The sequence below is a fragment of the Cyrtonyx montezumae genome, unplaced genomic scaffold (assembly GCF_038088225.1).
Source record: "Cyrtonyx montezumae isolate F1298 unplaced genomic scaffold, pur_monq_1.0 scaffold_5, whole genome shotgun sequence".
Taxonomy (NCBI): Eukaryota; Metazoa; Chordata; class Aves; order Galliformes; family Odontophoridae; genus Cyrtonyx; species Cyrtonyx montezumae.
In genome coordinates, this window is record NW_027072056.1 from 19,905,446 (window position 1) to 19,922,152 (window position 16,707).

The window sequence follows — 16,707 nt, forward strand, 5'->3', positions numbered from 1 at the left end:
CTATAATCTCCATTTTTCCCAGGTAGAGAATGGGAAGAAAATCGAAATTGGAATAGTTTGGATTGTGTACTATAAGAAATTACAGCATTCAGTGTCAGACACATGGCTTTAGATAGATGTATATAAAACTTTGCCCTATTTGAACCAGTCAAACTGGGTCATTTTGCAAGCCCTAAAGGAGCCTTTAGGGGAAGAAAGTCCCAAGTTTTGGAATGAGTTTGTTGCAAGTTTGATATCAAATCAGTGGCTTAATGTACAGTTAGATCTTAGGTGTAATTTCTGTTATTCTAGTCATAGAACCATAGAATGGCTTGGGTTGGAAGGAATCTCAATCACCTAGCTCCAAACTCCCTGTTGTGAGGTAAGGTTGTCAAACTCTGTATCAATGGTTTCCACAGGCTTCCAGCCACTTACTCAAAGTGTTGCAGGTAAACTGCATACGTGCCCATATGCATAGCAGCTACAGATAGCTGTGAACTGTCCTTTGTTACCCGTGAACCTCAACTAACTTCCATGATGAGCCTGCACGATTGCAGGCTGCTTTAAGTATGTTTTGAACACTGTGTAATTTCATTATTACCATTAGATTATTGATTTTCAGATCTTGCTGTTTGCAAATGAGAACTTTCACTTGCACAGGCACTCACCTCTAACCAAAACATCTACTTCGAATTATACTTCACATGTAAAACCATTGCTTGCAGGAGGCAGGTGCAGAAATCATCTTCATAACCATTCTATGATTCTATGCCAGAGTAATCTGTATAATGCTCCTTCACTGTATATGTCAGTTCTTGCTCCTTTCTCTAATAACACCAGCACCATCAACCTCTTTACTTTGGGTTTCTCAGCCTGAAACTTCTCAAAATTGTGAAGTTCAAAGAAGTTCTCTCTAATTAGGTTTATCGTAGGTGGAAAAATTTAGATGATTATTTTGAATTATATTTATCAGAAGGCAAGAAGTTTCCCACTTAATATTTTAACAGAGATAGGAAGCAGACCAAAGGTCTGAACTCACAACAAATACAATCCTCACTGGTGCCTACAACATCAAGGCTAGAAGGGACAATCTGTTTTAGTCATGCATTTGTGCACACTTTAAATCTAATTTTAGTGCACAATAAAAATGAATGCTCTGTTTTCCAAATGCATCTGCTGAGCTTGAGTTTCCATACCAGATGGCTTTATATTATGTTAGAAGTCAACATACAGTACACTAGTGTTCACTGGATCTGCTGAAAGTGACCTTGCAGTTTTTCTATGTGAAGCTTAAATGTGACATTTATGAATGGTGACACTCACTGTTAGCCTTTCTAGCTTGCTGTCTTATTCTGCCTCACCTGCTTGTAAGAATTAGTTGGTTTTGATAGGAGTGGCGTTTCTACTATAATGATTGATTCAGTGATACAACAGATGTATTACTAAATCTATACTGTACACAAACCACATCTGTGCTTCCCATTCTGAGTTTGGAATTTACATCTAACTTATGACAGTGTTTGATCTCTTGCTCATCCCTGAGGATCCTTCACTCTCCCTCTCACTGTGTGCTGCATCCATACGGCCCTACACTGAAACTAGTGCAGCAAGGCTTTTGGGTCCCAGCAACTCTGGTGGCTTGTCTTCAGGTTTTTCTGCAATGACTCTGTATATGGCAGCTAAAATTAGATGGTGAATAAACCTGGATTCCACTTTAGAGATGGATCCTTAGTGAAAAAAGAGATGTGGCCATGTCACTGACATCTCTAAAATTTGTAGTGCTACGTACACTGAAAACTGAGTCCTGCACACCTGTAGCTGTGCAAGGTGTGTGCAAAATGCTGCCTTTTTTATTTCACTTTTTGTTTGTTTTATCTGCTGTATAGTAGTAAATGATTACTGTGAATCAGTGCATATATATTTTTTTCAGAGTATAGTCCCAAGAAGTTTGTAGAGTGGTGTTTTAAGTGTGTCAGTCTCCTAACGGCAAGGCATGCAACAGAGATTGTGTGAGTGTAGAACTGCTCACCTCATCTCCTTTATCACTGCTGCTTGCTGATGAAGAGTGGTTCATTTTTGCCTCACCTTAAACAGTTAGTTTGTAGAGAAGGAATGAACCTGTTCCTCTGCTTTCTTTTTGATTCTTTTATTACTTACACTGCATTTCTCATGTACAGATCGTATGAATACCTCTTTCTTGATTCTACTCGTACTCCTCTGGCCTGGATGTTTATAAATCTGAAATTTATATGATTTCCAATCCTATATCTCAGTTATTAACGCCATGTTTGTCCACAAAGTGATATTGAAAAGTGGGACCCATACATAATATTTTATGCTGAAGCATGAGAGATTAAAAGCCTTATTTGTGACCAAATGCACAGGAAAATATGAAGAGCAAATTATACAAATTCTTTGATAGTTTCCTAGCTACATAAGCATTAAATACATAACATATGTACATTTGATGCTATTCAAGCATTCTGTTTTTCAAGTATTTTCCCCTGTTGGGTCAATGCTTACACACCACACAATTAAATTACTGTTGATATTTCAGCCACTGAAATTATTCTCCTAGCTCAGAAACTGATATATTTTAGATGGAGAGCTAACATTCAAACAATTGGGGAAGAGCTATAAACAGTGACTCGTTAAATATTGCTTTGTTACTCTGCAGGCCAGATTTTATTAAAAATCTGGACCCATATGCTTTATTTCCTGACTGTCTTTTTGACATTTTTGACAAGTGTTCACTTCTGACTTTCCTCGGTGAACTCAGTCACTGAATTAATGCGTCTCATGGGTTATCTCTGCAAGTGTCTCATATCTGTCTGACATTAAGTGCAAGCGGAACAAAGACAATAGTGATTGAGTCTGGCAGTTTGTTGGCTGGTTTTTGGTCTTGTTTCACTGAAGTCAATGTTACTTGATAGCATCTAACACCCTTTAGCCAGGAACTTTTGTGTTAATTTTAGTAGCAGCTTGCCTTTTTCATCTTACACCCATTCTTTATCTAGGTTGCATTCCAGTTATTTCTTTAGCAACCTAACACTTACCAATACAGATGGAATATTCTGACTTCTGACATTGCTGGGTGTCTATAATCTAGGGCTTTGTGGGCATAGTAAAGTGCAGGGATGGACATCTGGCTGAGTGCCATTTGATTTCCTTCTTTTGGTATGTACATTTGTGTTAAAACACTTAAAAATGATTGAAGTAGTTTTCAGTGTAAGCAGTTCTTACTTTCTCACAGGACACTTATGAGATCACACACGGAATATGCTCTAGAATTTTTTGTTCGTTAAGCAAAAAATGCTGAGCACCCCTATGTAACAAGAATAATCAGTCTATGGTAATTTTGTATTTGAACCAATTCAAAAATCTCTTAGATTCATCTTCTGTTCTTTCCACCAGATGCCTTAATTTTGTTGAAAAATCTTGTCTATGCAGCATTCTCATGAGAATGTGGGATGATGCTGGATAACAATCACAAGCCTTTCAGACTTGAAAAACACAAAATGAAACTACAATTTGTTTAACAACAGCAGGGACCATGTTCAATTATGGGTTGGACTTGTCAGTTTTTAAGTAGGCTGCTGAGTTGCAGGGAACCTCTTTATAACAATTATGACAAAGAAAAAGACAAGGTAGCAGGAAAAATGATTTAGCTGGGTGGCAGCTTTATTCACTAATAAATCAGAAAACTATTCAGAGGTAATTCAGCCTAAATCCAAATCCTGGTGGAGACCTACAAATGATGTGTTTAATCTTCTCATACCACTGTTGACAGAATCTCCCTGAGGACAACAGATGAGCAAGCTGGAGGACCTCCCAGTGGAGGTTTTAGGAACACCAGTGCCTTTCCATCACCTTTAAGGGTTGCATTCTGTTAAGCTGATCCAAGAATTGTGGGATTGTGTGTGAACTCAGTAAGGTTGGGGGTATCTCTGAGACTCAACTTTGCAGCCATTTCTGTAACAGGTAGAAATAGTTGAAATGATTGTATTTTGGAGGTCTGAAATTACTTACTCCTGAAAACAGTATTTTCTCCTTTTGGAAAGGGAAAATTCCTGCATTATTCCAACACATTTGCTGAAATCTTATATTTCAAATCTTTTAATTGATTCATCAGTGTTTGGAGATCCATACGCTGCTGTGACTCCAGTTGTGGCTCTGCAGTGAAATTAAATGCGACAATTCAATGCTTTTTACAGCTTTGTTGTATTTGGTTATTCTAGGCCAGACCCTGTAGAGAAATGCTGTATGTGACAGGGAATTCTCCTTTTTGTTCATTTGGAGACTATGGCTGCTATTCTGAGTTTGATCTCAAATGCAGAAGGCAACTGGCAAGGCTTCTGTGTTTTCAGTGGAGTAAGAAAGCCTGAGGGAATGAGATCTTTGCTCACCTCCCTCTCTAGTGAGTGGCAGAAAGAGAACAGAGTGACGCTGTGGTCTGGTGTCCTCTGCTGACACAGCAGGCACAAAATAGCAACATCAGGGATGGCTCAGAGCTTCTCATCAGTGTAACCAACGCTGAACTTTGGTGCTATGTGGCTGAGGGAATACAGTCAGCCTCGTTCAGCCCCAGGAGGAACTAGGGAGAGAATGTGTCTGCCATGCAGCTTTCCTGGAGGTGTAAGCAGAACTGATCACTCTTCTGTAAAGAATCCAAGAGGTAGAGAAACGAAGGAAAAATATATATGATTTTGCTATTGATTGGTGTTGTCTTCATCTGGCACTTGAGCCTTAAAAATTTAAAAATGCTTCTAGTGGAGGCACTCATGGCTGCAGACTGCTTTTAGGTACCCTGTGGTTATCAAGCGTTGATTTGGAATCAGTTCTCTTATTTATTCCATCAACTTTTTCGTATATGACATGGAAAATAATTTTGACTGTTTTGTAAGAATAGACTTGTTTTTTGTCTTCTCTGTATGTTCTGATGTTGTTCTTGAATTATTATCTGTTTTACTCTATTTGGTCTCCATGTTTATGAGATTCTTCATCACTGAATGCTTAACTAATCGTGTGTGATGCAGTTTCTGTAAGCTTCTATACATGGCTGTGAAAACTAAAATGTCATCTTATTGATGTGTTACTATTAATATTGATGTGACAACGCGATGCTGCATCAATTGTAATAAATTTTTCAAATAAGGAAAGTAAACAAAATGCTCTCAGTAGAGCAATTCAAGCCTTACATAGACAACGGCAGTGACAAAGTCATGGAAGGAGGCTTCACAGTGGCATTCTTGTGAATAACTAAAATTTTATTGGCTTACTTCTACATGACAGAGCATTAAACAGTACCCCACACTCAAATTCCTCTCTCAGTTGCATTAAGAATGACCTGCAATTTCCATCAAATTATGTTTTCTTGGTGCTGAATTTTTTTGATTTAATGTTTGGTTTTGGCGTTATCATTTTTTTTCCTTCATCAAGTCAACCTCTAGAGTTAAGAATTTTTTTTCTTTTTAGGAAAGTTTAGAAGAGTTGTTGCTTTTTAGAGCATTTGGAAACAGAACTTCTTGCTTGATTTATCTCTATTTCACTGTGTTTGGGAAATGCATATTTGCTATATAACGCTTCATACTGATAATAAAAGGAACTCCACGTATTTTTAGGAGTTATTACCACAGCGCAGACATTGGAAGGTCTGAGCTCACTTCCCCAAACTGCAATCAAGCTGAAAGATGACAATATGCTGCATTGTTTGACCACACTGGCTCTTTGAAAAACAAATTGCTGACATGAGAGCTCAGAATTCGTATTATAAGGGAGTAGTTTTCAGGTTCTTTTATGGTTCTTGCATGACTGCAGTAGCAGTATCCAGACTGATACTTTAATGCACATAATGCAGATCTATGCAGACAAAATCTCTAAGTCTGGTTGCTCTCAGACAGACTCCAGAAATATGCAGCAAAAGGGATAAAATATTGGTATCCTGAAAAAGGTCTGAAGTTGGTGGTGTTCTTCCTGGGAAAATTTCCTGAGAAATATTTGATCAATCAGAGCAGTATTGTCAAAAGTTCTGCTCTGGTAATAATCCATATGAAAATGGATGCATAGAGGGTAGAAAGCTTTGAAAAACTGGGATTTAGGTACAGGAACAACCTAATGGGTTATATGAGGACATATTTAAAGAATTATTTGGAACAGGAAGTTGTCTCACTATTGCTTATTTTACAGACAGGTGGGCTGGAAGGATTTTTCTCACAATGCAGTACTGATGACAGCAGTCATACTGCTCTCAGAAGTTAGTAGAAACGATCCTGTCCTGCATTGTCCGGACTCGTGGCAAGCTATAACTGCATATAAAGGAGTTGAATTTAATTGGATTTTCTTCTTCCTTGTTAAGTTTGGTCTAAGTAGAAAATTCTTGATTATGTTGGAAGGAAGTTTTCAACAGAACATGTTTTCATTCTACACAAGACTGATTTTTACCTTGTCAAAATTATAACAAAAAGCATCATCTCTGAGACTAAAAGAACATCACCTAGCCACATTTTGCCTCCCACATCCCTCAAGAAATGAGCTGCAAGACAGCTTTTTCCAACTTCTGTACTCTGATTTTCACCTGAATTGCCCAGAATAACAGCTTTCTGAGCTACCTCTTCCTTTGTAGAACTGAATTTCTCTTCTTTGGGCTTTCTGTATTTATATCAAGATGTTCATCTTCTAGTTTCTTCTAGTAATATGTGATTAGTAAATATAATTCTTTAAATTTGTTTTTGTATCCCTGATTGCTGTACAAGTGAAATCTGTCACTAGCACAGAGGAAGCCAGATAAGCTTATTGGGGTCCAGATGCTCAGATAAAGGAATCATAATTTATATCCTGTTCATACTGTCAATGTTCCCAATTTATTAGTCTGGATATTGCTCATGGGATTATTATGGTTAACTTTATTGTGGTGTTTAATCACCGCTAGTGTTGTGTGTGCTATCCTTCTGCTAGGTCAACACTTCTTCCCCCAGAACTCTTAAATCTCTTCATTCTTCTGTGGTTCTTTTCCTCCTTTTTCAGCCTGCAGTTCTGCATGTACCGTCTGTATGTTTTCTATCTCTTCAAAGGCTTTTTGTTCTTTATGTCTTCAGTGTCCATGTCTGAACTTGACATCTGACTTTTGAGGATAATGCCAGTAACTCTGTTTGTGGTTTTCTTTTTATTGCCCACTATCTCTGTATTCTGATTGCTGGAAGTACTTGTAGTCTATCCACCTTGCTTTGGATTGTTGTAATACCTCCCCTGGGAAAAACATCAAAGGCACAACACCCCTACAAAAATTCATTTTTGTAGTCAAAACTGAATATATGAAATACGAACAGACTTGAGATTTCCTTGCTTGAATTCTTCCTTACTAATTAAAGATTTTATCCTTACGAGATTGTTTAAAAAGGGCGAAGATCATCTCCTTTGTTTCTCTTTTTTACTTTATTTAGGAATGAAGGCTTCATAAATTTCTGTTCTGTTGTTGGAAAGGATGTTTCTGGCACTTATAAGATAGCTTAGAGGTTAGACAAAGTGGAAATTAAGTAAACTTTATTGCCTCAGGACAGAAATGATATTTCCTCCTAAATAATCTTATTTCTGAATAGCCATTCTCTTCTTTTAGGTTGGGTTATTTTCAATGACATTTTCAACAAGCAGCATATCCTCTAGAAAACAACATTTTCCATGCACCAAAAACACACGTGTGCACAATGTATGCTCCTTTAAAGTTAGATGAAGTTCCTGTGGAAGATCTATCTTCCAGTAATCTACTGGATTAATTTTCGATTTTGAAGAGTGTGAAGCAGAGAAAACCATAGCATTTCCTCAATATTTCCTGTGTTGATTGATGTCTGCAATGTCTAGGGTCATGATAAAGGACAATTTATGACAGGAATAAATAGAATATTCTATTTTTTTATTTTTTATTTTTATTTAGAAAATGAGCATGTGAAGTTTGGTGAATAACTGCCAGTGGGATCTGTTCTGAAAAATCTGAGCTCCTTAAACAAATGTAAGACAATGCTTTCAACTGGTCCCTTAAAAAAAAAATGTTCGAGTCTATTTATTTGAATCTGAAAATACCAACATATGCAAATCACATAGCTGTATATATAAGTATGTTTAGATGAGCTGTTGAGTGCTGTATGTGCAGCAATACTTACTTTAATTCACAAATCAACTGTGGAGATTATTCTACTCTTTTCTAATGTTAAGGTTTTTTTTAAGCTGTGCTTGACCATAGTTAATTTTCTTGTTAAAGCAAAAAAAAAAAAAAAGCTGTGGTCACAGGTGTTGCCAGCTTAAGCATTGTAGAGATATGTAGAGGTATATTAGAAACTTTGATTCTGAAATCCCCAAGCATTATTATATTTAGTTTTCATTTAATTCTTTAACTAAAAATGTTTTTAATTCTTTAACTTCTAACTTCACTCAGCAGAAAACTGGAAAATGTGTTTTCACGTTTCTTATGCAACATTCTATAGATCTACACTGAGAAAATGTAGATCTGATACGACACTTATTTAGAATGAATCTTCCAAGGGTTCAATATTTAATGGGAAGTGCAGGATCTAATATAAACAGTATATAAAGGCAAATTTTTTTTTTAAGGCTATTTTCAGCAAAACGTCTCTCTTTCTTCCTGTTGCTTCTTTCCATCTTTGCCTGTTGATAGAAGTTATCTGGTCTATCACCAAAGTCTGTAGGGGATAATTTGGACATGATTCCTTTTGATACTTTTAGAAATTTAGCTTGGCTTTTTGATGGTTTCATCCCATTTGGAATGCAAATCCATAGATCACTACTGTCTTTGATTTCTTAAATTTAAGATTATGATGAAGATAGAAATAAGATCATGAGTTGTCCCAGGGTTCACAGATTGAATACGTATATATTCACAAATGGATCTTGATCTGATAGGATTTTCAAGACGAGACTCTAACAGATTTCAATAATAATAATAGATAAGATTCCTGTAGCTTCCTTATGAGGTGCTTGATGGTTAGTCAGCCAGCACACAAGAGACAGAAGCTCATTTCTGACCTTCTTGAGGGCATTTCCCTCTTTCCGACAGGAGATTGAGTAGTCTTATAGGTATCTAATACCTTTATATCTCTACCTGATGAGATGGCCTGCCTACAGCCTTCTGAAAGGTAACTCTTGGAGGGAGAGTCATTAGGTGTGAGAGAGAGACCAAATGAACTATTATTCTTATCTGTTTTTTTGTGCCAGAGAAAAATAGAGCAAAAATCAGCCTGATTTACTAGCCTAATATTAAAGCATTCACTGGGAAAAATTGGGTTCTGAAGCTTTCATTGGTGGCTGTGCCAGTCATTAGTTGAAGTTATTAAATAGTCACAGGAGCCTTTGTGTCCCTCTCTTGGGTACAAACTTTATCCATCAGGAAATACTTCTTTTCTGCTGTTGGAAATGAGAGCGATCAGACAAATGATCCACAGAAAAAAAGCAATTATTAACCAGCTGATCATCACTGTTCATGTATAGAAGGTGCAAACAGTTATGTTTCAGTTTGAATTGTGGTTGTTGGATGAGGCATTCAAAATGAAAATCCAAGGCTCATTAGTTCTTTATGTAGCTATAAGAGGTGACAAAGAGAGTGAATGTGTGTGTGTGTGTATTTGGAAGGATTGGGTCAGTGGGGCCAGGCTATACCCTGTTCTGAGCCCACTTTATAAGTTTTTACAATGAAAGTACAGAAGTTCCAGATTTAGTTTTCCCAATATATATTTGGTCAGCCCTGCAGGAAGAACTGAATTCCAGTTGCAGTGAAATAGATGTACAGCATGTCCGTCTCAGAAGAACCATGTCAAATAAGACACTGTTGTTTTAGCTGGACTAATTACAATGCTTTCTCAAATATAATCAAAATGGGATTATCCATTGTGCTTTCCCTTTTACACAAATTTTTATTGTGCAGAGGGACTTAGATCACAGGAAAAGTGATGCTTTTTCAGAACTTCATTATAAATTTGAAGCTGGAATGGCTGACAATAGAAGAGATAAGGATATAAGAACAAGAACAAATAGTTTACCTTCAGACTAAAAACTTTAATGTGTGATTGAAGTGACCATGAATTGCCATCATTAGTAAATTGCTGACACGATACTGATCCAAGAATTCCTTTAAAAATCTTTCAGCATTTGACTGATTGTCATGCTAATAATAGAATGATGCTGCAATTTTATTGTCAGAGTTGTTCTTTGGTTTGACATTGATAAAGACAATCTGTTAATGTGTATAATGCTTATGTAAGGTAATAGTATGAATTCCTGGTTCGGAGCCAGAGATGGTGGTGATGCTGCTTTGTAGTAGGGCATGTTATTCACTAAAGGTTTCTTAGTTCCTCCTCCAAGTGAACACTAGGAAGAGAAGTAGTAGATACTTTACACTTTCAAGAGCCATTCTGAAAGAAGTACTGAATCACCCAAATTGTTTCTCGGATTTGAAAAGCATCAGCACCAAAAGGCTGAGAAAAAGAGAAGCTAGGAAGTTCAATACTAGTTATAATTCCATTGACTTTTTCCACATTGGAGGTTTCTTTCTGCATCTTTAAAATATAAATATTTCAGTCTTTATAGCTGTGCCCGTGCTTGCAAAATCTTGAGAGCATAGCAGATAAATTGTTCTTTTTTCTAGGTCTAACTCTAGGCACATTCTCATAATGTTTTGTTCTCTAGTTCTGTAGGAGCTGGGAGGATTAGAAGAGGCATGTGCTCACGGTGTACTCTTTGTCTGTGCCAGACGATTCCCCAAGTCTTCTTCTGGGAAAGTACAGCTATGTTTCAACTACTTTGCAGACAGACTGGGAACTGGCAATCTAGGTCATTGTAAATACAAAGCAAAACAGCTGCCAATAAAACTGTAATATAATTTGGTATTCCCAGTACGTGCAAGCAAAGAAACAAATCCAGAATATTTGGAATGAAAGCTGACATTCCCTTCTCAGTTTATAGAGGTGTGTTCTTCCATTCCCTGAACAACCTCAGTTGCTGCAAGGACAAATAAATAACATGGACAAAGCATTAGAAAGTTTCAGAATCTCTGACACTTATGTTGTTAAGGACCTTGCTTTGCAAGTAAGCACCTGGCTTTGTGTTGATCAATTTGCAGGCTAAAATATTGCCACAGGCAGCTAAGGGCAGCAAAACTAGAAATCATCCTTATTTTGGAAGAGGCACAAGTTTTGCAGTGTCATTTGGCTCTAGAAAGTACTAATACTGTTCTGAGTTCTATTAACATCTGCGGGATGCAACAGATCAGGTTGGTATTTAAAGAAAGACTCCTGAACACGTGTGGAAGACTGCAGTTATTTCTGGACATGTTATCAGCAGGCAAAAATATAAATGCAAAGGGAATTCATCAAATTGGAAAAGTAATAGTTAGAGATCTAGAAATTCTGGCTTATGTGGATTAAAATTATTTATAGGCACAGTTTTGTTAAATGATGGCAGGATAGGAAAGTATTTATGTATACTGGCATGCTAGCTTGCAGGTTTTCAAGCTGATTTAAAATCCTTTCTGTCTGCTAAGTTTCACTGTGTTGAAAGGTTTTCTAGCAGGTAGATAATTATTTATTTGAAGACAGGAACGTTTGGATTGAAGGGTAGATCATCCCCAAACTGAATCTGCAAGTGAAACTTGTGAGGGATACCCAAAGTTGCTCATTGCCTCCCTGGCCCTATCTACATACAAGACACAGAGATACTCATATGCATACACAAATACTGGTGTTATCAAATCCTGCTTAATTTACTTATTTTCTCAAAGGACTGCTAAGTCAGAACAATATCTGGGAGGAGTTTTGTCCTTTTTTGGTGGTAGAATTTAGTATATTCTACGAGAAATTACTAATCACTGTACCACAGCATGTTCTAGCTGGCAGAAAATTACTGTGAGTGATGTTTTTAATACATTTTGCTGTATTAGTGGTCTGGACATCCTTAGTGAATGAATTCTCTGTCATTTCTCACAGTGGCAATGCAGCATCTGAGAGTGATTCATTATGGTGATGCCACAGCTCAAAAAGGATTTCTTCCACATAAAAATATTCTTTTTCATGTACTTTGGTTTGAAGCAAATACCCCTTTTCTCCTTTTGCCTTTCTTTCTCCAGTGACATCAGTTGATGTATCAGTGGCATATTAAATGTGTGATGTTTTCACTGCTTTGCTTGAGGCATACTGAAAAATAGAGAAATCATTAGCAAGCGAGTCCTCACAAAGACCTAGCTGAAGAGATGTAATATTTTGCTTTTTCCACTCTCCTTCATTCAAAAGTAGATCTAGACTTCACTGGAGTGAATAGGCAGATTTGTTGGCAGCAGTTTGCTTTCAGATGAGATAATTTATAAGATACAAATATCGAAAGGCAGTATTGTGAATAAAATTTTTTGTCACAATGGAAATTTTATCACTGAGTTCAAAGTGACCAGGATATTGCTTCTAAGACTTTTAGGCATTTCAGTTAGCACTGATGTTATTTCTGCATATGGTTTATTGAAGTCAACAAATGGTATTGTTGCAAATGAGACTCAGAAATGCAGCTTATCTTAAGTCCATGCTTATCTGTGTGTCACTCAAGGCCCTTTCTGTAAGTTTACAGCTGTGATCTTTATCTTTTTCTTTTCTTAAGGGAGAAAAGCAATTTATAAAACAGTGAGCAGAACACTATTCTGGAGAATGAGATGTCAGATTTTTGTTCCTGGCTCCACCAGAGTGACCTTGCACTGCCACTTTCTCTGTATTTCAGCATCCACAACTATAAAATGTGAGTAATGAGGGTATAAATGTATCATTTTTTCTTGAGTAATGATGTTGCACAGTCATACTTTGTCCTTTATTTCTGTTTACTGTATAGTTTGAGATATGCTGATAAAAAGCGTGCATATAGCTAATCACATTTCAGGATTCTCAATGCCCAGTTTTTTATAACATACTTATTTGTATCTGTACAAAGGTGATATTAATTAGTTTGAAACTGTTACAGCCATATTAACTAAATGGAGAAAGTCAAATATGTGGAAGTTTCATGAGACACATGCAAAAGGCAAGAGAATCGTTCAAAGAGAATCACAAAATCACAGAATTGTAGGGGCTGGACCTCTAGAAATCATCTAGTCCAATCCCTGTGCCAAAAGTATTCTACAAGTCACTCATCCTCTAAAATGCTACATACACCTCACCCTTCCTGTCTTCTATGAGTCAAGACAATAAATTTCAACTCCACTCTCTTCGAGCAGTTTACGTGTCATTAAAATGATTTGTTACTCATTCATTTTGCTCTGTTCAAATTACTCATATTCACTTATTACAGTTTCATATAGCTTATTAATCCTTTCCTTCTACCTAACATACCTAAGAGTCACTCCTAGAAGTTTTCTGATGCATGAACTCTATAGATCTTTGAAATTGAAAGCAAATGACTAAAAACTCACAATGGCTCTTGTCTCTTATATTACATATGCTAACTTAGAAAAAAGTTCCTGGTGTTAGCACAGTAATAAGATTGTACAAGTTCTGGCCCTCTGCTGTGAACTGTCTTGTTTGTTATTGGAAATTCTAGCAGATCAGACTCATAGATGCGTAGAAATACAAATGAGCTTGCTTGGTGCAGAATGTGTCACCTGTAAGACACCAAGTTCTGCTTTGATCCTTGAAATGCTTTCCGATCGTGTATGCCTCACTAGAAATTTGAAGCGTTAAATATGTTTCAGAATAACCTGTGTTGAAGTAACTAGAAAAAAAAGAGATCGTGTTTTTTTCCTATTGAAAAAATTGTTAGCATCTCTACCACTAGTTTTTATTTCAAGTGATACAATTATTCTGAAACATACTAAAAATATTTCATATAACAATTTCATGTGAAAATTTTAATGGCATATGTAAAATTCACAGAATATACCTCTCTGACAGTTTTGCTTCATCTTTTTTTTTCTTTTAGTTTCTTCTAGACAACTGTGAAGCTTAATAGAAATATAATTCATGTCAACCCTAGAGTTAAAAAGGAGTATTCTTGATTTTAGATATTTTTCCCTTTGTCTGTTGCACTTTCTGTGAAGAAAAACTTACATTTCTTGATAGGAGACAAATATAGGGATTATACCTAGTATCCAAATGAACTTGTGGCTTCTGTCTCAATAACTGGTGCAGCCTCTTGTGATGTGATGTTGAATATCTCACTGTTTTCTTTCTGGTGACCAGATACGTGGTTTGAGAAATAAGAGTCTAAAACACTTTGGAAACTTGATGTGGTCTTAAATATTGCTATTTTGAAAGCTGCTAAAGCTGTAAGACTTCTCAGTGGATCTCACACCAGTGAACACAGGAGCTGAGCTTGTCTCAGCACATTTTATAACTGATATATCTAATTCAGTTAAGTCTTACCTTTTCTTCTTGTCCATTTTAGTCATTCGTTAGCTAAAAGGCTCCAACTTCAGTGATTCAATGACAGTTTGCCTCAGGCAAGCTGTGTGCTCCCATGAATAGCCATTTGTATCTACGTTTCTGAGAAACAACTTCATAAGGATGCTAGGGATTTTTAAAGAACAAATTTAAACTTTATTTATCAAAGTTGCCCTGCTTGGACTGGCAGCAAGCTGAGGGACTGCCCTGAAATCTCTTGGCTATCAGCCACCTACTAAACCAATAATTCCCAAGAACAACAGAATTTCTTCTAGGAAAACAGTTTCAGTTAGCTTATTGAATTGCCAGTTGATTCAGTGCTAGAATTTTGACAGCCTCGTCCTTCTTTTGTGCTTTTGCAGTGACAAGGGGCTCTCACTTCATCCAGAACCTGTCACAGAGCTCTCAGATGCAGCATATTAATTTTTATCATCCAGACTATCACAGTGCTGGAGGTTCCCTGATCATGGGCCTGGAGGCTGTGATAGCCTGGGCCCTCTGTGACTAGGCCATGACTACAATGGTAGTGTAGACCCTGAGCTGGAGGAGTGCCTTCACCACCCAGTGTTTTCTGTGGCCTATTCCTGTCAGTGCTGACCACTTCTGGGTTGAAAACACTGAGCGATCTTTTACTCAAAGTGAGGTTACAAGGATGCCTGAGACACTGCAGCAGCTATGGAAAGAAAGAGCAGCTAGGAAGCAGCTGGCAGCCAAAGAGCATTGCTCAGAGGGTAGCAGACTATGACCCCTATAACCACTGTCCTACAAAAAGACAAGTGGCTTTGGGATCTGCTGATAGAGAGATTGGTGGAGGAACGGTCTGACCAATTCTGTTGCTTCTGTCAACGAGATGCTACTGTGGAGAGACTGAGAAAAATAAGGGAAGAAGTTCTGCTTGCTTGGGCTTTAGCTGTGTACTTTTAAGTAAGGGAAAAAGAACCCTGAAAAAGTAGTGATGTCCAGTGTATATCTGGGCAGCTTGCAGTTCCTGACATCACTGTGGATAGATGGTATCATCACTGACATCACCCTGATAGACTGGTAGGATGTCCTGCTGATCAAGGAACGGGATGAGCTGTGAAGATCAAACTGAAACTCAGCACTGAGACCAAGAATGAAGCAAGAAGTCCAACTGTCCAGTCAACCTTGAAAAACTTGTCAAGGGCTAAGTGTTTTCTATGCTGCTGCCTTATAAGGTAGGGGTTCCAAAAATGCTCCTGAAGGAAAATGTGGGAGGACATGATGAGGTGTCTAATACATCTCTTTTGAATTTCTAGTCTTTTTGAGAAACCATTTCCAATTGCTTTCAATTTGTTTTGGATTCAACTCATGATCTTAATGAGGAAGGATGCCACAACCCATTAGCAGTCATCTGAGCCATCCAGATCCCTTGAGAGACCGTTTCAGTAAGTTGGTCAATGCTCCCGTGTGATGCATACAAAATACATTTAACAATGATTTTATTTTTTGGATTCATCATTTGAATCAAATTACAAGGCGCTCAAACAGTGAATAATTTATTAAAAGATGTTAGGATATTAAATAGCCGCAATAATGTTAGGTTTATTAAATTGTTGCAGAGAAATCTTTCCTGTCTTTGGTACTACCCCCAAACTATTCACCCCTCTCAAATATTTTTTCCATCTTTGACTTGATTGGAGAGTTGTTTTTGCATGGTTTTTGTTTTTCAGACTTGTGGTGTTTTTTTGTTGTTATTTTGTTTTTCCTTTGCTTGATACTTTTATGCTTAATATCATCCAATCACTGAATTCTGTAATAGAAAATGTTTTTCAAAATCTTTTTTTTTGTATTCTCCACATTTGGGGACAAACGTGCAATTCTTTTCTCAAGTCCACCTTGCCCTCCTGGCAAATGTTGCATATTGCCTGAGTACATGGCTTTGTAATGTATCATCATATTTCTACATATGTCCTCTGCTAAAGTGTTTTCTAAGAGATACAGAGGCATGTGGAGGAGAACAATTAAATGTGTAATACTTGTTGGCAAAGTTAAGAGTTTGGATGTTGGCTCTGTGAGAGCAACAGCAAAAAGGGTATCGTTGTTTTTCCCATTTGAGTTTTAGCAGGAATATTTCAGGGCACCCCATACAAAATTTCAAAACAGAAAGAAGGCAACAGAAACAGAATTTGCCATTGAGAAAGCTGCACGTGTAGATAGGATTGTGCAGACTAAGTTGTTGCCATCTGAAAGGAAAGCTTCAGTGTGGTCAGGCAATTGAATACTTTGGGGAAGGGAAGAGTTAAAATAGCTGTAATATAAGGGTCATATTACTTGCCTAACAACCACAGAGATGAAG